The 25,350-nt window shown below is 39.0% G+C and overlaps 1 protein-coding gene across 1 annotated transcript in view; it reads left to right on the forward strand.

The window, feature by feature from the left end:
- Nucleotides 1–662: 662 nt before the first annotated feature.
- Nucleotides 663–25,350, forward strand: part of PKIA (cAMP-dependent protein kinase inhibitor alpha) — a 42,738-nt gene continuing 18,050 nt past the window's right edge. Inside the window, exon 1 of the mRNA XM_083877588.1 lies at nucleotides 663–824. The gene's annotated coding sequence lies outside the window, so the exon portion shown is untranslated. The remainder of the gene's footprint in view (nucleotides 825–25,350) is intronic.

Raw genomic sequence — 25,350 nt, forward strand, 5'->3', positions numbered from 1 at the left:
TTGAGCATGGCACAGTGCCTCTCTTCTCCCCTTCCAGCAACAGAACAGACGCAGCTCTCCTGCATCCCAGGGAGCGCTGCGTTTTTTAGGGACACAAGCTCAGGAGCGCTTGAGCGCCCTAAGGCCGGGAGGTGAGAGCGGGAACAGGGAGCCCGCACACGGGCACGAAGCATGACAGCGCCTTTTCCTTCCAAGGGCGAGACCCGCAGGGCTCTCCCCGGGGCCGCTCTCCCCTGGCTCCGGCCTGGCAGCGCTCAGCGCGGTACGGCCCGGCGGGCGGGCGGTGCCGGGCCGGGATCAGAGCGGGGCTCCAGCCGCATCCCCGGCCCGGGAGTCCCGGGAGGGCCCGGCCGGCGCGGGGCGGAGCAGCCCATCCCGCCGCCGTGCCTGGGGAGGGTCCCCGGCACCGCCACCACACCCGGGAGCCGGGCCCGCCCCTCGCAGGCTCCCGGGCGGCCGGGCACGGGTGTTCCCTAGGGAGGGGCGGCCGCTCCGGTGCGGGTGGAGCGGCGGAGCCCCGAGGGGCCCGGGGTGCCGGGCGGCGGGGCCGTCCCCCCCCCGCCAGGGGAGCGGAGTGCGGCGGCCCGCGGAGGGGGCGGGGAGGATGACTTCATGCCGCCGGAGCGCCGTGAATTCAGGAGCAGCAGCTGCCGCCGCCGCCGGCGGGATGTGGGGGTGAAGTGACAGCGGGAGCTGAGGAGGGAACAGCGCCGGGCACCCGCCGAGCCGGGGGGCTCTGGGCCGCCACCAGCAGCCGCTGCGGGAGAGAGAGAGAGAGAGGGAGGGCAGGAGGGAGGAAGATGCGCTGAGCCGGTCGCTGAAAGGTGAGCGGGAGCTGCGGGAGCTGCGGGGGCGGGCGGCGGAGGCTGCGGCGCTGCCCGGCCGGGGGAATTGGAGCTGCCACTGCCAGCCCCGGCACGGGCAGCTCTGCAGCGGCGCTGGGGCTCGGGGCTTCCCTCTCCTTCCCTCTCCTCCCTTCTGCCGCGGTTCCCTCCAAAAGCGCGGCGGTGTAGCGTTCTGTCTCCCGTGGCCGGGCTGTGCGGGGCTCGGTGCCCGCTCCCCCCGGGCCGGGCCGGGCCGGGCCGCGCTCGGTGCCGTGTGGGGCGCCCGGCCTGGGGCGTGGGGCGGGGCCGGGGCCGGGGGCGGCGGGGCCCCGACAGGTGCGGAGCTGCCCCCGGCTCTCCCCGGGCCGGGGAAGACATCTTAAGGCAGAAGGGCTTCGGGCGAACAGCAGCAAAAAAAGATGTCATCTCACACGCATTCCTGGATTTGCAAGTCGCCTCACAGAAAACTAGAGTGTAGAAGTTGGGGAACCTGCCCTTACGCCATAATGGATTCTCTCGTCTTCCTAGGAGACTTGTGTGGTTTTTTTCCCCTTATTCATTTTTATCACCTAGCCCAAGGTTCGCGGCAAACAAAATAGCAAAATTCAAATGCATTTGTGCGTTAATGGAAGAATTAGTGCGTTGCTATTCCATCGTATCACCTGTAGAAGTGGAGAAAACAAGAATGTGTGCATATTGTAGCTTGTCTGTTATCACTGCACATTGTGGTACGTACATAGGTCTGAATATCGAATGAATGGTGGTTTGGAATTTAGAAGAAGGGAAAAAAATCTGCCTGACCTATTTCTGTGCCTGATACACTGGTGGTTTTTGTTGGGTTGTTGTGTTGTTGTTGGTTGTTTGTTTTGGGTTGGTTTTTTGATGCCTGGTTTGTTTTTATTTTTTAACTTTGTTCTGCTTTAAAAAAGAAAACTTGCCCTAAAGCAGGTATGGCAATGCAGGAGGCTGGCGTGCAGAGGCAGCTCATTAGAATAAACACTGTCTGCCTGTGTAGTGGTTAATGGCTCTTGTGGTTTGGAAATGGAAGCAATGTCTGTGTCTCTGAGAAGTAAAGAATTGGGAAATAATCTGTTTTTAATGAAAAAGGAAGCAGGATACTGGAAGCTAAAGGTTATTTTAGTCAATGTCTATTTACCTATATGTTCATCTTCAAGGGTGCTGCTACCCAGTCATTCACAGAGAAGCTCAGAGAGTTGTGGGATTCTTGGTTGTGGCTGAAGCCTCTGGACATGGCTCTAGAGTGACACAAGTAATGCTTAGCGAGGTAACGGGAAGTTGCTTTATTTGTTGTCATTATTTCTGGGAAGATATTTAAATACCGTCAGTACTGTTGCTGGGTATGCAGAAGGCAAGTGACAGCTACAGAGACAGAAAAAGTGTATAAAAAAACAACTGAGGTTTCACAAGGCTGAAACAAAGAGCGAGTGATGAATTTTGGAATCAGAAGTCAGTCCAATGACAAATCTTTTCTCCAAAGCACAGTCATTAACTATGATCCTGGACAAGCCTGTTGCTTTAAGCATGTCATGGCACACACAATGTATTTCAAACTAGAAAAAAAAAATCATTTTGTCAAACCTGTGTGTTATGGTCTGCAACACTGTGTCTTCCATATATCATATATTTTGTTCCTGTAAAAACTTTGAAGCATTGGTTGGGGCATTTCTATTGGTTTTTCCTTTCTAGAATTAAGCATGGCTGACAGTTTCAGAGTTGCAGTGCTTGCAATGTTTGGCTGATTTCTTTTCTAGTTGCATTTGGTTGGAAAAAGAAACCATGTAGCTGAGTTCGGATGCTTCACATATTAGCCCACCCATTCTATATAAAGTCAGTTTCTTCATGGAAGTGAAGAAGTAATGTCCTCAGAGTGAGTTGTTGCAAGCAAGTTGTTGCAAGTTGTTGCAGTGAGTATGACTACTCACTGATGTTGACGCAGTGTTATCACAGCAAATTTAGCCCTTCATGCTTCCAGGCAAGCCTAATATTTCAAGACTCTTAATTAACTTTTTTTAAAAACTATATTGTAGCAGTGATGAAGTAGTCGTTGACCAAGAACCCCACTGCAAACTTGAGTTGCTTTTGTTTTAATTTTGTGTACTCTAAAGGCAAATGGTAATGATGCACATGTGTCCATATGAAAAAAAGTATAATCTAATTATCAATGTGAGTTTAGTTCAATCGTGTGACTGGTGTAAATCCACTTCCTACAGATTTCTTTCTCAGAACTCTTCTTGTTCCTTCTGTTATTGCAACTTCCGTACTTCTGCCAACCAAAGGAAATCTTTATTGTGGTTGATCTGGGGGAACAGCACCATTGACTGGAAGAACAGCCTCGTTGGCCAGCTGGTTGGTGCCAGACAGACTGGGTAGCAGCTGAGATTTAGTTGTCTTTTCCTCAGAGGTTCTGCTATTTTGGTATATTTCATCTGGGTTTGTTCTTCAGATTTGTAAGAGCTTAATTATCTTTGAGGTTTCTAGGCTGCTGCCAGCCTTTGAACCAGCAGGTTCATTTACCCAATTTTATTAGTGGGGACCAGATGGGTATGTTTGCAAAAGGTTTGTTTCCTTTAGTAGAACAAACTGGAAAACCCAGTGGCCTTGAATGCACTTGAAGTTGCATAGGTTTGATTTTACTTGTGGTCCTTTCCAAGGGCTGAGATGAAACACTTCAATTAAATATATTTTCTATTATTATGAGAATTTTAAAAATTATGTTACCAAGTGCTGTTTGAACAAACTGAAATAACCATGTCTCAGAGCAAGCAGCCCATTTTTCACTTATATTGTTACTAGGCTTTCAGTTGGATTATTTTTTCCTATTTAAGAATTCTATTTAAAAAGGCTTGAGCAGGGTAAAAAGGGACAGATATTACACAATAAACTCAAAGCTATGTACTTTAGCATGTGCAAACAATCAAGAATATTTCAACAGTAATTATACCATTTTTATTTTGAAGAAGAAATGCATTCACACTTTCCATATGCATGTTCTTTATGTGCAATAGCTTGTGTTTCTGGGAGAGAAAAAAATTATTTCTGAAAAATAATGCCAGGCACAAAGTGAAACTTTGTCTCCTACTATGCAAGTGGATTTCATGTTGGACTAACTGTCAATAAACGATCTTGATGTGAGTGCCCAGTTAACTGCGAAGGTGGCAATCTTTAAGGAGAACTAAGAGTTTTATCTATTTATAAAATATTAGTGGTGGCAACAAGACAGGCATTGATAATATTCTTGCTTTAATTTGACACAGTCACGTAAATCAGCACTTCACAACCTGTATAATGAGCGCCTGAGCTAAATATGAAATATGGAGATAGAAGTGCAGAGTTCATGTATGTTTCTTGTAAAAGAAAGCTGTTGAAGCATTTCCCTTGAAGGGGACTGCATGTAAACCAGCACAAGCATGGATCAATTTATATGTATTGCTTTCATGATGCATTGAGAGACTAGCTTTGAGAAAGCCTCTGTATTGTCTACTCTTAGAAAATTACTTTATTAAGACAACATTATAAAAGAAAGGATCTGACTGTACAAGAACTGTATATATCCCAGTCTTAAAATATGATCATAAATGAGGAGAAAGTAACACAAAATTGACTCTTATAGAACAGTTGGTGCAAATGTCCCAGCCAAATGCCAGATCAAAAAATTTCTTTTCTTTTTCCTTTAATTCTTATGGTAGAACCAATAAGGTATGATAGTGGGTTTTGTCTTCCCTAAAATACCGAAGACGTTGCATTTCTGAGCTGGTCGTATTTCTGTGATTGTTAAGTGATTCCAGGGTATCTCTGCTCTTCTTCCCTGGCTGAACCAAGTATAAAACACAAACTGTGAGGAAGAGCTGCAGTAGAAGAATTTCCATGTCAGCTGGGATGTAGTTCTCTCTAGCAGAGTTTGGTTTGTTTTCTAACCTTTATTAAAATTACTTTAAAAATTGGCTACATTGCTGTTCTTTGGCTTTACAGGACTCATGGGGAATTTAACCTGCCTTTATGGCAACTGTCTGGTCTCTGCACAATTCAGTATTCCTGTCTGCACTCATGTCCCAATGATTCATCAGATGTGATAGGCAAATAGGTCTAATGCCAACATACAGTCTTAGTTTCTCTTACTGTGACTGCTTCTTTTTGTCACATTTTTGTTCTAGCAACAATTCCAAAAAGATTCAAAGGTGTATCCAAGTTATCTTGGCAGCTGTTAGCTAGCCCATGAAATGTGCTGCAGCTTTAATGAGATCATATAGATCTTAAAATATACATATAATTATATATATTATATAATATATATATTTGCTAACTATTCACTCATTTGCCTTCTACCTCCTACAGTATTTCCACTTACACATATGGTGAGCACATAACTTTGGTGAAACGATCTCACCACCTGTTGTTTTAAAATAGCACAGATGCTTATTAATGGTTCTTCCATGATACTGTTTATAGTACATGTGAAACCTCACTTAAAATACTGTGGATCATGTTGGTAAAGGATATTATTACTTCAGCAGCAGCCTTAAATTGATTCCTGTTCAGCATCTTGACTTAACTTCTCGGTCAATAGTAGGTAGGAGAGAGGTAAACCCCACAGAAGAGTAAAAGCTGTGATGCTTATCAAGTAAACTGTCAGTGAATCCTTCACACAGTGTTTTGTGGAAATACCTGCTGTCTTTTGGATAACTAGTCAACCCCAAGAGCTGCAAAAATCACGAGCACACAGATTATCTACGCTCGTAAGTCTTGGGCTCAGCTGAAGTGAATTCCTTCAGGCCAAGCTCAACAGCACTTTCACACTTCAAAACAAAGGAAAGTAAATAATTGCAGAACTTCAATTTTTGACCAAGACTGTTGCCTAATAGATATGTATGTTTTTGTCATAGAAAAGTAATTAGACTAAATTAAGTCTAGGTACATAAATGTTCCATCAATTCCTGTTTTCTTTGTTCAATCTCCTGAGTCACTTGGATTCTTAGTTTTACTTTCAAAGAATTTCTAGAGTTCTGCCTAATATTTCTGATCTGCAGCTTTCTACATTTGTCTTGGAATTATTTTTTTTTTTTTTTTTTGGTCTAACACAGTCAAAGTGGAAGTTAAAAATGTATTTCTCCTTTGAAATCATCTATCCACAAGTAGACTAAGAAAAATTCTTGGTGTTAAGGGTCAGTTTGCTGAGATCTAAATTTGAAAGTGCAGTCAGGCTAAACAGATTCAGTTACTTTCAAATTTTCTGAGGTGCTCACTTGAGGCACAGAAAGTTCTTGATATCTCTATGATGGTAGTGAATTCCAAGACAACACAGAAAAAAACACGTAATAAAAAAAAAGGAACAAAAGATGTTTCATTCAAATTTAGCAAAAGTTCCTCATAACTAATAATATGAGTAGCTCTGGATTTTTTGTGATTTCTTTTTTACTGATATGTATATATATATATATATATATATATATGAAAACATTTCTTCCTGTGGTACATGACAGATGGCATTGATTGATTTGATTTAGTATTGCTAATAAAGTAAAGAAATAATTGCTCACACTAGAACAGTGACTGTCAGATGCCAGTTCCAATTCTATAGGATGGGCAAAAACATCTTGTTCGGTAAAAAATCTCTGTGGCGTATTACAGTGTAGCTTATAAGAATGTAAGTCTGCTATTAAAATAAGATGGCTGGCAAGATTCCAATAAAGGATGCTTAGAGAAGTAATGACTAAATTAGGTGGAGTAATCATCTTTTGATGCAGTCTCCCAGTGTTTGGTGCTCAGCATTGATTAGGAGTTCTGCGGGCATGAAGCAATGTTTGCACTATTACGTTTAATTGCAGGAGACATCATGTCCTCGCTGCGTGTGTTTGGTTGATCTGATTTCTGTTTGCAGGCTCCACAGTCTCCTTTGGCATGATTCAGGGCATGTGGAGTGTAAGGAAGAAAGTCTCTTTGTTTTCCCTTAAAATTTGTTGCCTAATGGTTTAATTAAGCGCCTTTTTAATTAACATGATGTTAGTAATGTTAAACAATTGTTTCCTTTTTAGTTTCTCACGAGTCAAGATTTTCTGTCACATTCTTTTTCCTCAAGAACAGAATTGTCATCCTGAATGTACTCTTTCTGTACATATGGACTGTATTTCATGTTTGATTTATTTTTTGACACTTCCTGAAAATTTATTTCTGATGTGCAGGGTTTAGAAATTCTATTTAGTAGTACAATAATTTCAAAATTATGTCCCATTTCTTTCCCATTTTTTTCACGATGCATATTTTTTCCAGTTACTAATTATGTTTCAATTGATCTGATCTCTTGTGTCCCTATGAGGTTCCTTTTCATTGTAGGATCAATACAGTGATATGTTTGCATGACATTAAGGTACTGGTGCCATTAACAGGAGACATAAAAGTTGATAGCTGGATATCAAAAATGCATTTTAAATGTAGGAAAGAACAAACTGTAACGTGTAGCCTTACAGAGAAATTCAGCCATAAACCCTTCCTTCGTTTTGTGTTACTCTTGTTTTAAAATAGTTGGATAATGGCAGCTTTACTGAGTTGGGCTGATGTTTTTGAGCTCAGGCATGGGAAATGGTAAATAAGTGAATAGGATTTATTAATGCAAATAAGAATTGGAGCATGTGAAAATAATTCAAACTCTAAAAGGCAGGCATAATGTGAAACACTTTATATAAAAAAAACTCCAAAACCAAACCACACAAAACCAAAAATAGACTGCTGCATTTTAAGTAACTGTTATTTGTAAGGTCTCATGGAGTCAAAGCGTGATAAGAGATGTGAATGGAGTCTGCATAAATATAGAAGCTGTATGACTTGAGAAAGAGACATAACTTATCAAAATGATTACAGCATGCCTTTAAAGCCTAAGGGAACTACAGCTTTTTGTCAGTGAAATAAGCCCATCTTATCATATTTTTGTTTACATACAAGCTGATACTATTTACAAACACCAAAACCTTTTCCAAGCAAAATATTTGCCCTGAATAGGGAGTTCTCGTAAGTTATTCTGAATAGCTTTAGGCTTTATTAAATACTTTATTATTATTTCTTTTTCCCTTTTCGTATGTTTTTATTTGCCTGCAGGGACTACAGGTGTTGATTTATTGAATGGGCAGCTATAATATCATATGATAATAAGAATTGTATCGGTGCTAGTGTTACTCAATCTAAGTGACAATATGCAGAAACAATGCTACCACTGCTACATGTCCTTTTCAAGTCTAATTTTTCTGTCTGTACCTAATGTGGTACTTGGGCCTGACTGGTACAATGGCAATATTTTCTTCAGTTTTACAAAAGCAAAATCCCTTCTACATGGTGAAAAACAGGTGCAAAGCCTTCAGTCATCCCCAGCTTGTGCACAAAGCATCTCCAGAACAGATAAAGTTTGAATGGGTATTTATAGAAGATGAACATGATATCCTGCACCCGGAGGAGCACAGATACTGTATAAGAAATTTAAGCATGTAATATCACTTCCTTACTGATACTTTAGTATTCATTACATGTTCATGTAACAGTAGGCTTTTAATATTAGCTAATAATGGGGAATGACTTCATTAGCATTTAAGGAAGGAATTGAAAGTGTTTTGTATGGTATAATTCATTAGCTGATTGTCACTGTAGAAGAGACTTTTGAACTGTACACTCTGCACACTTAAGGAATTGCTGTACAGACCAAAGAACAAGAAGAAACATTTTTGTTACCCTCTTTTTCTCAGATACTGGAGAAGTGTATTATTTATGTGGCCCCTTTCATCATGGAAGATCCCAAAATGCTTTTCGGCACTTCCATTTTCATTGACAATATTTGGAAGTGAGGGATGAAAGCTGTTATTTAAACATTGTTTTCCCACAGTTCTCTAGCCAATAAGGCTGCAGATCAGAGAGTTACTTATGCAAGTCTCCAGAAAAAGGTACTGATTTCTGATGACTGCTGCAGCACACTGAACTGTGCTGTTTCCTTCCAGGCAGAAAATTCTCTTTCCTTTCACTTTTGTGCCTCACAGAAGCATTTTTTGAAGACCATTCATCCGTTACAGACTGCTGCTCTGCTTGTTAAGCAGTGTTTCTAGTGGGATAGCACAATATGCAAATACATTTTGTGTAAGTTTTCTAGGTCTTCCAAGTCCGCTCTGCGTTTCTGTTCCTCCATCCCCCTATTACTCTTGGTCTGGCTAAGGCAGGTACTGGTACTCATTTTGCAAATATATTGTTCTACTGAATTTTTTAGTGTAAATTTTTTTAGTTTAAAGTTGTGTCTCTCTTGGTAGCAGCGTATTTCTTAACTACTGTCTTGAACATTTAATTGGAGACTAACCGTTTGCATACCTTAAATAACTGCATATGATTTCTTACACCAACTACAAGGAAGGATAGAAAGAAAACTTTAGCAGTGTTCTGAGGTCAGTGTCCAAATGAATGCCCATCTTCCTCTGGTGGTATGTTGTTTTAATTTCCTGTTGGAGTGGGAGAGAAAAAAGTGCCAAAAGCATCCTAGATTTCCTCTGCTTTCCAGACTGTTTAATCTGAACATTGTGTATTTTTTGAGCCTAAGGTGACACCTGAACACTTCATTTTGGTGTCCAAGCATGTTCCTGGCAAATTCCTAAACACTTCTCTTGAGAGGAGCAGTTGCCTGTGTCTCTGTGCTTAGTAGTGATTCATTACACTCTCATGGCTGCTCTTCAGTGTCATCTTTCGTAATTCTATTTTTGTATGAATTTTGGTGACAAGTATGGAGTTTCCGAGTTTGGGTGGGGTTTTTTTGTATGGAATGGCTATCGGCAGAGTTGCAATCTTTGCTATAAATTAAAAAATGTCTGAATTCTGCTAAAGACTAGGACAATTTCATAAATGACTGTTAAACTGTTGCCGAGGATTTTTGTGCGATTTTGACTTAGGTCAGCTTGTTCTTCCAAACAAGGCCAAACTTGTTCTTGGAATTGTTGTGGGTTAGATGCCTTTTCCCAGCAGGTGATTTGCATGTTTTTAGAAAATAAATTCTCTATTTGGAAGCCTCTTAGTTTATCCAACTCTCCTTTGATGTGGCTACTCTTGAAGCAGGCCAGATTTTTAGCTAATTTGTCTGGCTTTTCTCTGTTCAAATTGTTGAAAACAGGATGCTTTCTATGCATTCTGCATCCTGTGATACCTGTCTTTCATCTAATGTTGTTTCTGTGACATTCTTCTTGAACACTTAATTATACCTACCATTTGTTCTGTTGAAAAACTTTCACCTTCCCATCCTCCTTTCTGAAGTATTCCTGCTCTGCTCTTAGAGCAGTAATTTCAGTAGTGTTCTACTTTATCTCTATTTTTGGCCATATTTGAAAGCCTTGTTAAGGAAAGCAGAAATATTTTGGAGTATCATGGTTTTCATAGTAACAGGCGTAGATACTTTCAGTAGTTTTACTTTCTACATGTGGGGCTTTTTTGTGAGTGATGTGAAAATCCAAGGTAAGCCTTAATTTAGCACCCTAAGTTTCTGGATAATCCCTATATAATGCTAATTTATAATGTAATTAACATTCTGATAACCATGGCCAAAATACTAGACTTTTATTTTGTCACCAAGCCTCCTCTGTTGTAAGAGATCCTTTTGTAAATAAGGACATGGATGTGGATAGGTTGGAAAATCGTTAATAGGAGTTAATTGTCACCAGAGAATGGGAGGGTGGATCTAGTGCATGTCCTTCTGGGCAAGTCAAAAATGTAAGATCTAAAAATTTAATTGTGTACACACAGTAATGTTGTTTGTCCAGTGGCTGACTTTTTCTTTCTTCTTCCGTATGAAGTGCCATCTCTGTGGAACTAACAACTGTGAACTCAATGTGAGTGAAGTAGTTCCTTTTACAAAGATTAGTAATACCAAAATTTGAGTAACCCAAAGTAAAGGTAGCTATGATCTCCACTCTGAACTTTTCCTCTCCTTTTTTCTTTTCTGCGTGTATATGTGTTTGTGTTTGGGTGTTAGTTTGGTGCTTCTGTCTTACAGTTTGGGCATAAAGACCTTTTACAAGCTAGAGGAACAAAGTCTTCTGTGTTGGGTTTTCTTACAGGTTTCTACTATTCTCTCTAACTAGCCAGCTCACTGAAAGCCAAAATCTTATATTTGGCTTGAGGGTTGTTTATATCTAACCCAGTTGATGTATCACTAAAAGAAAAAGTATTCAGAGAAGCATAAAAAGATTCGGTAGGATTAAATAGCAAAGCATAAGGGTTTATTCCATGCAGGAGCAGCCTCTGAAAGCTAAAAGCAAGCTAAAGAAAGAAGCATTAATTGTGGGAAGTTAGTGTAAAATTGGAATCAGAAACGATGATTTTTCAAATCCTTTCAGCTACTGAAAGCATTGTATCAGGGTCTTAGGTTTACAAGTGATCAAGTATAAAGAGAGAGAGAAAAGAAGCCTATTAGGGATAAAGTTAAATTGTTGAAGTGGCTGTTACGTACCTGCCCACAATCAGCTGAGTGTAAAAAGAGTCTCTTCTCTCCTCAAAAAGAAAGTAGTTAACCAAATTGTTATTTGTAGTTTTCTACAAATAACACTTTCTACTACTCAAAGTGTCTTTTTGAAAAGATACTTCACCTAATAACAGAAATAATTTTGACTCTTTCCTCCGGCTTCCTGGAAGAAGACATAGGCAAGAGAGTTTTTATATTCAAGGGAGATTTTTCTACAAGCCTTTTATGATGTCCATTTATTTCTATGGAGCTTCTGTTGTCTTCTTCTTGTCTTCAGATGACATCTGTGACCAATTTTCTAGTCTTTTTCACTTATGTGTATATAAGCTACCAAAAAGAGTGGAATTTATTTGTCCAACAGTGTTGGATAAACTTGCGTAAAAAAACACAACAGTGTCACTCAAATTTAAATTAAACTGTTCACCATTCTTTTTTCGATGCTTATGTAGTCTTCACTTAATTTTTTTTGGAATAGCAAGGAAATTACAGAACTCAAAAGAATGGTGATATAAGATCTTCTACAAAAAAAGGTGAATATAATGACTCTGTTACTTGGGTCTGTTGATAAATCCCAGGCAAGACAGAAAAAGCAAAGCTGTAAGTGTAAAATATATTGAAGAACAGGATTATATTAATGCAAATCACTGACAGTTAATGAAAAAAGATCCTGACAAAGACCCCCTGACATGCTGACTTTACATATTTTGGAGAAGAAATACACTGTTAAGCCTATCTTACTGGATGAAAACTGAAGTTGATGTTATTTCCTGTATGCCAGGTAAACATGATGGTAGTTTCAGCACTGTTCAGCATTCAGATGTGTTCAGTTCATACCTATGACTTAACCACTGCAGCTTTTTTTGTACCTGTCCTATATGTGTGATAACTTCCCAATGAGTACTTCATAGTGCTGTTTAGATCAGAACTGGCCCAGACTGTAAGCAGCTCCTTCTGTGTTCACTGTGAAAAGATTCCTAAAAGATGGAGTTCAGAGTCTTGCCTCCTCAGAAAATACCAATGACTATCTAGTTGAAAGAAAATGCCTATTTTTCATTTTTTGCTCTGTCTCTGCAATGGCTTGCAGTATTTGTGAGTGTTCCCTTGCCTTTCCGTCTCTTCCCTTACTACCACCCCCTCCCTCACCTGCCCTGCCAAGAAATAAAAGCAAGAGGGAAGTTTTTCCTACAGCAGAGAGTAGAAACAGAATTCAGAAGTGCGCAAAAGAGCTGTGAATATCTAGAGAGCTTCCTGATGTCCTACAGCTTCTGTTTTGTACCAGTTGGAAAGAACTGTTTTCCTACTGATAACTTAACTTGACACAAATCTTTCTTTTGAAGTAAAACTCCGAAGCCAAGAAAGTGCATACTAAGTTTATTTGTTCAAAAGTGTTGGTACTCAGAATGTGTAAGTATAGCAAATTTCTCAGCAGTATCTTAAAAATACCTCTTTGTAAGGCTCACTAAGAATGTTTGTTAGATTAATTCAAAGGCAGCACAAAGCTGATTGAGTTCTCCCAGACCATCTAAAAGACCTGCATCAGTAGTGCAATGTGATGCATCTGTGATCCTGTTCATTGCAAACTTATATATTAAATCCACTAAAATGGTCCCTTTCTTGCTGTAAAACTGTCAGGCTGTTGAAACACTGAAACTGGACATCGCTCTTTCTTCCCATATGACTCATTGCTTTGTTTGTCTCATATTTGTTCAAATGTTTTGCACCTCATTAATTTCCTGTCATTATTTTGTGTGTCTTGGTTCTTTCTACTTTATTTGCACTGGACAATGAGAACTTTGTTTTATTTGTCTTTTTGCATTTTAAACTTTGGTACAGGCTGTTCTCCATTACAGCTCCTTGTTCCATCTACAACAGGGTGAGATTCTTCCAGACATCAGCATGTTGCTTAAAAATCAAGGGAGTGGTTTAATGTTCCGCTGTCTTTGCTACTCCTCTTGTAGGAGATACAATGAAATCTTGACTGCTGGGAAAACAAGACTGCCAGCTGTGCCTTATGTATGTTGTCTAGTAGCATGAAGTCTGACCGCATGTTGCAGCCAGAACATGCTGACTGGGTCTTTCAAATCAGTTATTAAAATTGGCATAAGAAGCACAAGATGAAGAAATGCAAAGAAAAGGGTCACCAATTATAATGAACAAGATCTTTCAAGGAGTCTCTGAGAAGCAGCTTAAAAAAAAAAAAAAAACAAAGCAAAACAAGAAAACCACTAAAAAATACCCAAACACCAAACAAAAAGGCCCCAAGCTCTCCCAATTTAAAAAATACGCATTTTGCAGTGCTGTGGCCAGAACACCACATGAGAGGTGCCTTTGCAGAATCCTTTGTTTTCAGCCTCTAGCAGTTCCAGATCACTCTGTGTTTGTATCCCTCCCCTTTCTTCTTGTTTTCTCTCTAAGAGCAAATATGAAGGTCATCTCTGGGCTCAGTCCATTTGTCAGAGTGATTGTTTTGTTCTATATATCTAATGCTTTTTTTTTCTAGCTTCCTTCACAAATTCCTAGATTGAAAACAAAGGCTTTGAAAGTTTGTAATTGCAATTATACTAATGATAAAATCTCTCTGCAAAACTGCATAATTGTAATTTTTTCCAGATGCTGTTAACATCTAAAATGTCTTACTAGAAAGATAGATACTAGATAAAATTTCTTCCTAGTTTTTGTTATTTTACTACTTCAAAAATTCCTTTCAAAAGAAAACCTTATTTCAATGCCTGCTTGCCCGTTGTGTTCCAAAGGCTCAGTTTATAAAGGAAATCATCATTCTGCCTCTCGTACTATGCTATTGAGCTTGGAGGTATGGTATATGTGTAAGACTTTATTAGATAGAACATGTATATGTATTAAAAGCAAAATGTGTAACAGCCTTTAAGCTATCATCAAGCTGAAGGCCAGAGAATGTGTGTTCTTGCAGGTTTAGGACTTAAGTATGCAAATCCTCATCTTCTCTTGAGAAATTACATATTTTTGACTGTATTGGTAGAATCTGATGAGAATTCGGCCAGTGAAAATTCTCCAGTAAAGTTAATTAAGCCTGGTATCCTGAGAACGCTTTGCATTAATTTTATATCAGATTATACTTCTACTTTCTGCAACCTTAATTAATCAAATCTTAATGGTTATTCAATCTATATCACAGTTTGGGGCTTAAAAATACCAAGGGGTCTGTTCATAATTGAATACTGTTGTGTGGGAGGGGTAGCTAGATTTGGTCCCGTTTTCTAAAGGAGAAAGAGATTCTGAGCAGAAGGCAGAGAAAGATGAAAAGGACAGCTGGTCCTTCAGGACAAGAAATGGCAGCAGAAGAGAGTCAGCAAAGTAATTAACAAGTCTTTCTCCACATGAGAAGGTGGCCTTTACTGTGCCTAATTACACAGACAGTAATTTAAAACATGCTGTCTTGTCTCACAGTTGGATCTTTCAGAGCCTGGTTCATGCAGGCAGCCTCCTGGAGTCTCAGGCCTGTAAGCTGAAACCCAGGTAGTCTTTGTGTGAGACCACAAGCTGAGAGGACAGATTTTTTGTGAAGAGTCTGAACTCTCATGTTGTAGTTTAATCCTTTGTAGATTAATGGCTCGTAATGTTACCGTTTTGCATTGTACCAGGACTCAAACGAGTATCAACTTCAGTGTAAACCTGGGCTCCAGTAAGCAGAAAGCTAAAATCTGATTTTACAAATGCTGTACAGATGTGTGATCAAACAGAAAATATTTAGTTACTTGTACTGTATGTCAAGAAGGAGCAAGTCTAAAGCAGGTTGTACTAATGGGAGGGAATCGTCTTCCTAGGACACAGTTGTGTGTCTAAGTTGAGGGCTGTATTTCACCTACGACATGGTGATAACTTTTTAAACTCTCTAATCATGGATTAGCCAGTATTCCTGTACCCTTCACTTCTCCAGTACTTCTAATGAGCCAAAAAATACCTGGGAACTACATACAGCCTTAGGAAACAGAATTCAAGACTCTAGTCTTTCATATTTTACTTAAAAACAGTAAGTATCTAGAACTGCTGGCCAGGCTCTTTGTATTTGCATACCCTTGTATTTGTCTCACCTAAGATCTGGTAACTAGGACTCTCTGATCTTGAACTTGCTAAGAGGCACCAGTGTGCCATCACAGTCTTTTGGACAGCTGCTACAACAGGGATGTGTTGACATGCCTACTCAAGTGTAGTGAAGGCTATAAAAAACATGAAGCTGGAGCACATGTTGTACAAGCAGGGACTGTGGGAAATGAGTTTGTCCAGCATGGAAAGGACACTACGAGATGTAACAGCACTACCCAAGGAGGTATTTTGGAGATGTTGTAGACTTTTCTTGGAGTTCTGCAACAAAAGGATAAGTGAAGTGGCAACGGTCGCAACTTGCAATAAGAGAAATTCCAGCTACATGGAAGGAAAATCTTTCACTTTAAAAATGGTTTAGCACTGGTACAGCTTGGCAAAATGTGTAGGAAACCTCCAGCATTGGAGATACTCGAAATTCTTCTGAAGTCCCTGGCAACCAGATAGAAGTTTGAGGTTAGCCTACTTAGCTTCAAGTGGTTTTTGGACTTGATGGCCTCCAGATTTCCCTACCAAAGTTTTTCTGTGATTCAAAGAGTGGTGGTTTACTAGGTGTGCCCATACAGACCTGTCAGTCCTTACTCAGGGTCCAAGTCAGGTTTTTAACTCAAAAACCTGTGTGAAGGTAGGGAGGAAGTGAATCTCACTGCTCAACTTCCACATAATACCTTCATTCTAAGGAAGGAGAAGGCTTGGAATCCAGACTGTCCTCAGTCTCAAGGAACCCATGGACAGAACCACCAGTATAAAAAGTGTGTTGAAACTAATTTATCAGTTACAAACACAATTGTTTTCCTTCTGGTCCTGTCCCTTTTTGCAGATGAGGATGCCTAACTCTGTAGTCTTATGATTTGTGTGCTGAAGACCAGGAAACCTCCACTTCTGGATCATGCTCCTTAGATTAAGCACATTGATTTTAATGGTTTCTGGAGTAAAATACATGAGCAGTTCTGGAAGTCCTCTTAGTTTATGTTGTTGTGCTGAAGACAAGCTTTTCCATCACACAATGCTTATTTCATAGGAATAAGCTGATCTATGATCATGCAAGAGACAGAGCTTTAGTTACACCTGGGACTATCCAAATGCAGCAGAGCAATGCTCAAGTGCCTGGATGAAATGGTCTCAAACTCCTGTGTGTAGAAAAGAGTGGTGGCAAGCTGCTTCTCTCCTGAACCTGCAAGATGTGACTACAGTCTTTTTTGTGAAGAGATGGCTGCTGTTTTCCATATGCCGCATGAAGTTCTTACTAAGACAATGAGATATGAACAAAATAAGCAATTCCATATTTAGGTATTAATGACTTTGTCATTGTTTAATGTACCTTACTCTGGTGCAGAAAAACACAGATATGTGACAACAGGCCTTGCAAACTAAATTTATCCTTCTATAAAATCCACCCACATAGAAGATATTCAAGAAAAGCTCCATCACATGCTGAAATCTGTGAAACAGAAAAGAACCCTGGGAAATAAATTAATTTAAATTAATAACAGAATATCGTTCATATTTTACTGGGGAGGGGAATGACACGAGAAACCACAGAAATCCATTAAAGAGTGTAGAATTTTAAGACTATTTGCAGGGGGGGGCCGGTATTTTTGTTTTTTGTTTTAGTTTTTGGTTCATTTTCTAATTTTTAATTGTGAATATTGTTGACATTATTCTAGGAGACCCTGTAGCTTCTTCTCCTGAAGTGTATTCACTTTAAACAACTGCCAGAGTCTTTCTGTACAGACCTGTTAAGGAAAGCTAGTGAAAAATATTCATTCTGGATAGAGAAAACACTTACTTTCTGATTCTCAGAAAGAAAAGAAAAGTATATTTGGTAGTAATGTTGCTAGTGACATAATATGAAGTGATCCCTTTGTGTAGAGCAGTTTTTTATTTATGCATGCTGCACCATTGTAGTTTATATTTTATTTTTCATATTTGAAATTCTTGTTTTCTTATAACAAAACTATCTTCTAAATTCTGTCCAGAGCTATTTGATGTTAACCATGATCAGCACAATATTTTCCAATCTACTTCAAAGCAGATAGAAATACCCTTGTGATATATCATGTTTCTGGCTCTGTGTTTTTTAAGAAAAAATATATTCAGCCTTATAATGGCATAATGAGAGTAATTTTCTTAATGAAGCATGTGAGCTGACTTGAAGTACTTATTCTTCTAGATGTACCTAATCACAATTTGTTTCTAAGAACCTTCTTATCTAGTATCAGGCATGGTTCTGTCTCTGGGCCTCCTCTGCTCTGTTACTGTTGTTTTAGAGTGCCCAAGATTAGTAGGAAGAATGCAGAAAAAGGAACATAATATGAAGCTGAACAGATGAAAAATTACCTGAATGTTGTACGGCTTTGCATTAAAAGACTTGGTTGTTGCTGCTGTGACATCTAAAAGACGTGATGCTGTGCTGCTTCATTAAAATTTCATGCAGTAACATTAGAGCTCAGTTGAATCTTTGATTACCTGCTTAATAATCAGACTAAGCTAGTTTGCCTTTGTTGGCAGTGTAATCATAATCTGTATTTAATCAAATTACAGGTGGTGGTTTGTTTTGTTTAGCTTATGTGGGTTATTTATTCTTCAAGTTGTCATTTAACCAGAAAGTTAACTGCAATTGTTCCAACTAAACTTCGTTGGGCAAGAAGCATTTGTTTGGTCTTGTATGTGATGAGTGGAAGTGGTGTGCTTGTGTTTCATGGAATTATGGAGAGTTAGTTTGATTTTTAACAATAAACAACCCCTTTCTTTCTGCTTACATTTCTAGGTGAATGCCTTTTCCAGTTCTACTGTTTTTATTATGAGGATGGCATAGCACTTAATTTATTCTTGTCTTTGTATGATATCCTCTTTTTATTGTCTGACCCAAAGAATCTGTGCACGTTTGCATGTTCTCAGCAGTTCAGCTGTATCTTTTTTAAGAAAAGGAAAAAAATCCTTCAGTATTTCTTTTTTGTGGGGAAATTTTGATTAAGTTTGATAGTAGTTTCTATTGAACCTATTGACTTTTCAAGTCTCTTAAATGGCATCCTGAAGTAGCCAAAAAGAGGAGAACTAATGAAAAATAGCTTTAATGAGCCTAAGAATCCTCATGTTATGTAGTGTGATAGATGTGAAATTTCAGGCAATAACCAAATTTGACTTTACAGATAAGTTTGCTTCATTTGGCATATGAGTCAAATGGCTAAAGAATTTGTAGTGATTCCCAAAAAACATCTTATCACATGTAGATCACTGCTGTCTGGTTACAAATGTGTTAATCCCATAATGACATCATGAGAAATAGCTCTGTGGAAAAGAGGGGGACACATGTCAAGACATGTGGATTCAGCAGTGCTTCACACAGGAATGTGGTGCCCAGAGTTTGAGTCTTCATCCAAAAGCCACCTCTGGGGAAATAGTTTTCTATTGCAATTAGCCTTCCCTGTTCTTGGTATATTTTTGTTTTCCTTTCAGTACTTTGCATGTTTAAATTTTTATATTTCATAATTCATAACATAAATGTTTTAAATTAAATTGATTTTAATATTTGAGTGCTAATGTTTGAATAATCCTCACAGGGGTTTGAGCAAGAAAAGTGGCAAAATACAAAAGGGAGAAAATATTGCTTGGTTCTGAAAGACATACTTTAAAGATACTCCCCACAAAGGGTTAAAAGCAAATTATGTAAGGAGGGGGGTAGAAGCATTTTGTGAAGAAAGATTTAAAAGATTTTGAGGCTGAGCATGGTCTAGTTAAGATGTGTGTTATCAGAATGTTATTTCATTCAGAGTGCTGAAAAGCCTTTCTGAACTGAAGATACATCGCCTTTCCATTTTTAGCTTGGCTCTGAATTCACTGGAGTCTGATGAAAACAAATATGGAACGTTATCTGTTGTGCAAATATCAGTGCTATTTGTTTGAAAATACTGGTGGTGTTTCTACTGGATCATGAGGAGGCTGTAGGTATAAGGTATGTAGTAGCAATGGAAAATTTTGTTAAAGGGGAGGGTAAAAATAATGATTCTTGGTGGTTGAGATAGCAAATTTCACATATATTGCACTAAAAGTTAAAATTTACTTACCTAAAGGTTACCTGTGGAGTATATGTTCAGTGAAGCTTTTAATCCAGTTGCAGGCAGGTTAGAAAATGTGGGCATTAATTGGTTAGGAGTAGAAAAAAAATGTCTTTCCCGTCTCTCTCCCACCCTCTGTATTTCTTCCCTTAATATTTTTTACAGTCTGGATGAACTTCTGACTGAGCTGAAAACTAAGTGGGTTATTTTTCATCAACATTTGGTCTTGAAATTTGCATTTTGTCTTCAAATTTCATGGGTGGTGTCCTACATTTCAAGGTTACATTAAGTCAAATTTTCAGAATTGATAAAAGGGCTTGCATTATTTCACTACTTAACCCTAAATACTTTTGCAAAGGTTAGTTCATGCTAATTTTTGTAGTTTTTGTAGTTTGTAGGTTTTTTGTAGTATCCCATGTTGGTCAGAAACTGAGAATATTCATCTCTATATACTCTAATTATTCACCCAAACTCAGCATATGAGCAAGTGTTGTCTTTTTACCTATTGTTCTTTTGGAATGTTTACTTTATGAACAAGCTAAACAATGCTTAGAGTGGACCCAATACCAAACCTCTTGCAGTGTGTTTGCATTCTTGGCACTTCTGGCTCTTCTGAGAGGCATTAGTTCAATTGAATAATACAGTGTGATCTTGGAAAAAACCTTCTAATTTAGTTTCTATAGTGAATGCTTTCTTGGAAGTAGCCCTTAAGTTTAAAAATCTGGTAAATACTTCTGTTTTACCTTTCTGAGTACAAAACCCCAAAAATGTCAAAGAGTGTACTAATATTATTTAAAACTACAGAAAAGATTCATTGTCCTTTCTCATGTAAAACAGGGCTACAGTCTTGGGAAAAAACACATTGATTCTGGTGCTATAAGAGCCACAGCTACAGTCATCATGGGCACTGAATTTTTCTTGGTCTGTGATGGTAGAAGGTGGTGAATAGAGAACAGTGCCTTACTGTCTATCTCTCAGGGTGTTAATGTGCTTATCCAGAAAGCCTTTGCTTGGAAAGAGGCTACCTCCTATCAGCTGTGAGATACCAGGGATGAGATCCTCACATGTTTGTGATTTCTAAGTCTTAAGTGAAGCAAAGCGACACAAGGGCAGTCTCAGCAGTTAGTGGAGTTAAGGAAGACAGTGGAATGCACAGTAAGTACTTATGGTCATTTATAGCCACTGAGTATCTTCTGACAGATACGAATTTTGTTGTTGGGTAGGTGGCTTTAGGGGCAGCCTCTGTGAGGAAAGGCCTGGACTGCCCCATGCTGAACACAGATCAAGTCAGCTCCATGGATTTACTGCAGGACACAGCTGAGCCCCTCAGCCAAGACAGTGATGTCTCTGGGAAAACATATTCAAGCAAGGGAATAAGAAAAATGAAAACACACAGGTAGAGGAGAAATAAACAAACGTAGTGAGACGCAGCACAGGGAACACAAAGATTGAAGGGAAAGCAAGAAGTGGATGTGTTGCTCCACGCACTGGAGCACAGATTCCACTTCAGCCCCTGGAGGAGACCACAGTGGAGTAGGTATAGAAGTGAGTATTTGCCTGCCAGTGTGTGGCACCAGAGCTCCCTGGTGTTTCCTGAAAGAGCTCCAGCCCACATTGGAACTGGTGGGAACAGCCCATGGGAAGGACCTTGCTGGAGCAGGGGCAAAGCTTGAGGAGGAAGGAGCAGCAGAGAGGAACTGTTAGGCAGTGATGTGACTGCACTTTCCATTCCCTCTCCCCTTGAGCTGCTGAGTGATGGGGGGGGGTGGGGGCTAGAGCAGTCAGAGGCTGCAGAGGTAAAGCTGAGCCTGGGCAAAGCCCAGGTGAGGGAGGGAAGGGGACTGATGTGGAGGGAAGGTGTTGTTTTAACTTGTCGTTGTTTATCACTATCCAAACCTGTTTTAATTGGCAGTAAGTTAGTTTTCTCCAAGTTGTGTCTGTTTTGCTAGTGCTGATAGTTACTACAATATCTCCCTGTTTTTATCTCAACCCAGTGGTTCTTTTTCATCCTGCCATCTTCTCTCTTGTCTCCCTGTTGAGGGGAAGTGAGAGAGCAGGGTGAACATCAGCCAAGGTCAATCTACAGGTGGTTCTTTGAAGCTAATTATTTCACAAATAAATAGACAAAGGTTTGGGGTGTGAGGCAGTTCTCTTACAGCTTATGGGGAATCTATTAGGCTTACACAGACTCTACTGCTAAATATGTCCAGATGAAAGTAGTTATGCAGATAGAGTGAATATTTAATGACACCCATCTTGGCAGGTACACCTACTTAGATTTACATGGGTAAATAAAGTCATATTCAAAGTTCTCTAACCCTGAACACTCAGACTGTTGCATAGGAACATTACTGGTTTCTACCAATTTTCTCTGGTGTTATGGTCCTTCGTGGTGTTCTAGGTATAAAGGTGGACAGTTGTACTTGGGATGGGTTAGAGGCTTACAGAGAGCTGCCAGCATCCCAGGATTTTTGCCAGGAGGAATGACAACTATAAAATAAATAAAAATAAGTCTTATCTCTGTTAGCAGATACTTCAAATTGATTTTCATCCTGCTTTGTCTGAGAGTCCATTTGGATTTGTTTTTATGCACTTACATACTGTGCTCTGCCCATATGTCTTTTCACTGGCTCCCAATTACTTAATTATTTTATTCTCTTTATTGCTGAAGTTTAGCTTTTACTTAAACAAGCCACTTCCTTGGTGACTATGAGATGTGAACTTCGTTGCCTCAGATTTTGAGCAACATTTTTTTATTTTTACCTTCTTCCTCTGAATTTATACCTGCAGTTTGACTTTTATTGGGAATATAGTATCCAGGAATTCACATCTGTGGGTGATTCTTGCTCTTAAAAGGTTTTTCCCTGTGCTAGGATTTAAGAATTGAAAGTCTTTAGGAAGTATTCTGCCCACATATGCGTTCTTACTGCAAGCATACAGCTGGTACTTCCTTTCATTATCCAACAGCAGGTAGTAAAAAGGAGGAAATCTGCAATTTGCATGGCCCTGAAGCTCAAGTATGCTATTCAAACACAGATGGATTTGTGTAGTCTGACAACATGAATTCCTCTCAGGAATGGTCTCTCTAAGTTCTCCTGTTTCTGCTTATACTATGTGTTTCTGTTCATAACCAGAAAACATGGCTTACACTTTATTGTATTTTATTGACTTTATGCATATGGCAGGAACTGTATGTTCATATTTTTCTTAGGCTTTTCTAATGTTTCTTAGTGGTCAGCAACTTCTGTGAAAGGGAGAGTTGCAAGGTAGAATTAAGAATTTGAGCTGCAGGAAATATGTGTTTAGTTGGATAACTTTTCTTGCCATGAATATAAAATGTCTAGTGTATGTGGTTTTTAATAGGCCCTCTTATAAAGTGATTGAGCAATTCATTATAGTTGGCTGAAATCAATGAGCTGTTGTGAAAGTCCAGAAAATTCTACTTTGTTTATGTGCTTCCATCACTGGCTTGTAACCAAACTGGCATTTTCTTTTTGTAGATGAAGAATTGGGACATTAGACAAATATGAGTTAAGTATTTGAGCCTTAATTTCACTTGAAACTAGGGCAAAGAGAAATTTTTGACCATCAAGTTCAAAGCTGTAAGAGTGATTTTATGTAGCTATGGTTTGCAGAACTCATGTGTTCCTCGATTTTGGTTGGGTGTTGTGTTAGTCAGGGTGCCTGGGTTTGCATCTAGAAATGCATCTTAAATCTGAGTATCATGGACAGATTGTGTCATGCAGCACAATTGCTAATTAAATATTAGTAAATGCAAGCCAATTATTTTTTTGTTAGTTTCTATTTAGTTCCAGCACATGGACGCTTGTCAGAAGAGTACTTTAGACTGTGCAGTTTTCAATACAAAGTATACTAAATCATCCTAGGTGAGAAGGGATTATTTAGCAAGAGAGTTGTAGTCTGTTTTGCATTTTTCCTTTTTGTTTAATTAGATTCTTTTTTAAACATGGACTTGCAAAAGAGATTGCTACAGTTCCAATCTTCAAGCATATTGTAAGGGATATAAATATACGGGATTTCTTTTGGCTACGTTAGAAATTACTTGGCCTGTCTTTGAAATGCCCATAAATACTGTAAAGAATAAAACACAAACTGCACGTAATGACAGATTACACCATTATAAAGAGTACTTTATTAGTGCTTTCTTCTCCTCCACCTGATTCTGGGTAATTTTTGAGGTTTCAAACTAATTATTTGCCCCAAAGGAGATCCTTCCAAGTGTTGCTGCTCTTCAGGTCTCGATCTCTTTGCTTTTAAAACTGTGTTGTTACAGATTGGAGTTTGAGCTGTACTACTTACGTGGTTTTAAAGAATAAACTTCTTGAAGTCTGGGAGAGTCCCACTCACTAAACCTTGCTGACTCATATTCTTGGATAGCTTGGCTATTATGCATGTACGTGGTTATGCATATGAATATGGAAAATTACCCCTTGAAGCCACCTCCTGCATTTGGTTTTGAGAAGCCCAGCACAGTCCACTCTGTTTAAGAAAAAGTCATCTTCAAGACTTAGGATATTGCAAACAGTATGAAATTGCTGCTCTCTTCTCCCTCTTCCTTTAAAAGGCTGCAGGTGGACTTGCCTCTGCAAGGACCTTAATTTAAACCTTGCTCTTATTTTCTCTGGCTCTGACAAACATCTTTCTCTTTACTGCAATTCTGGACTGGCACTGCTCTCTGTAGATGCTGCTGAACATGCTAAGGTGAACAAGAGAGAAAAAAGAAAAAGAGGTAAAATATTTCCTTTGATTAAAATACTCTGTATTGTTAGACCTCCTTCCTTTGATCCCTCAGCCTTGTGTATTGTAAGGCATTTGGCCCTCTGGAATTAATCAATGCTTTTTAAAGAGACTTTATATTCCTCTGTGGTTTTTTTACAGAGATTAAATAACTTAAGATTCCCGGGTATGCCAGCTATAAGAAAACAAAACATATTTTTCCACTCTTGAAGCAGGAGCACTAAAAAGTTGTAACAAGAAAAATGCTGTTCAAGGCTGGAAAGATTGGAGGTTTCATGGGACAGTTTCTCAGGGCTGCTTGAAAATATCTCAAAAAAGCAAATACAGACCTAGTTTGTGGCATCCATAGTGTGAATTTAAAAAACTTGGAGCCTTGTCCTGAAGAATTCTAACATCAACTTATTTGATAATTAATTGCAATAAAGAATATTTGCATATGTGTTCATTCTGTTAAGATTATTAAATTTATAATAGACATTATATAAAGAGGGTTCATTTTTCCTGAGTGTTGGGTGACATACTCTAAATAGAGAACTTTTCCCTTGAATGAGATAGAGTGAAACAAAGAACAATGAAGAATATTTTTTCATCTGATAAATATATGGCTCTCATACACAGGAATAACATCTGGCAAAAATATAGGGATATTTGTGATATTTACCTCCCTGTGAAAATGCAGCAGGTATGTCTGGAATTTTGCAAGTAGTAACATAGTTTTTTTAATCTTAAGTAGCTACCAGTACTTCCCAGTTGACCACTATCTAAAAGTGTGGTAATATCAGTGGTCCATTATAAAGAATCTGTAAAGTATTCCTGCTGGAAACAAGTCTAAAAAAAGCACATTTGAGACAATTATTTCAGGAAGCCCTAAGTAGGCTATGCTGTTGCATAGCAACAGAGCCAGGCAGTCCTTAGTCTCTAAAGCAGTCAGTGTACACATGGGAACAGAATGCAAAAATGATGGAAACCTTGAAAAATGTAAGGCTGAGAATAGGAGAAACCATAATGAAATTATATACAATATAAAATGTGAATCTATTATGTGAGGTATATTAAATTGAACTGCTTTTAAGTTAAAAAAACCTGAAATGCTTTTAGCTAAATTGTTCGCTTTTTTTTTTCAGCTTCTAGATAGTAATTA

Source organism: Zosterops lateralis (assembly GCF_965231275.1).
Source record: "Zosterops lateralis genome assembly, chromosome: 1".
Lineage (NCBI taxonomy): Eukaryota > Metazoa > Chordata > Aves > Passeriformes > Zosteropidae > Zosterops > Zosterops lateralis.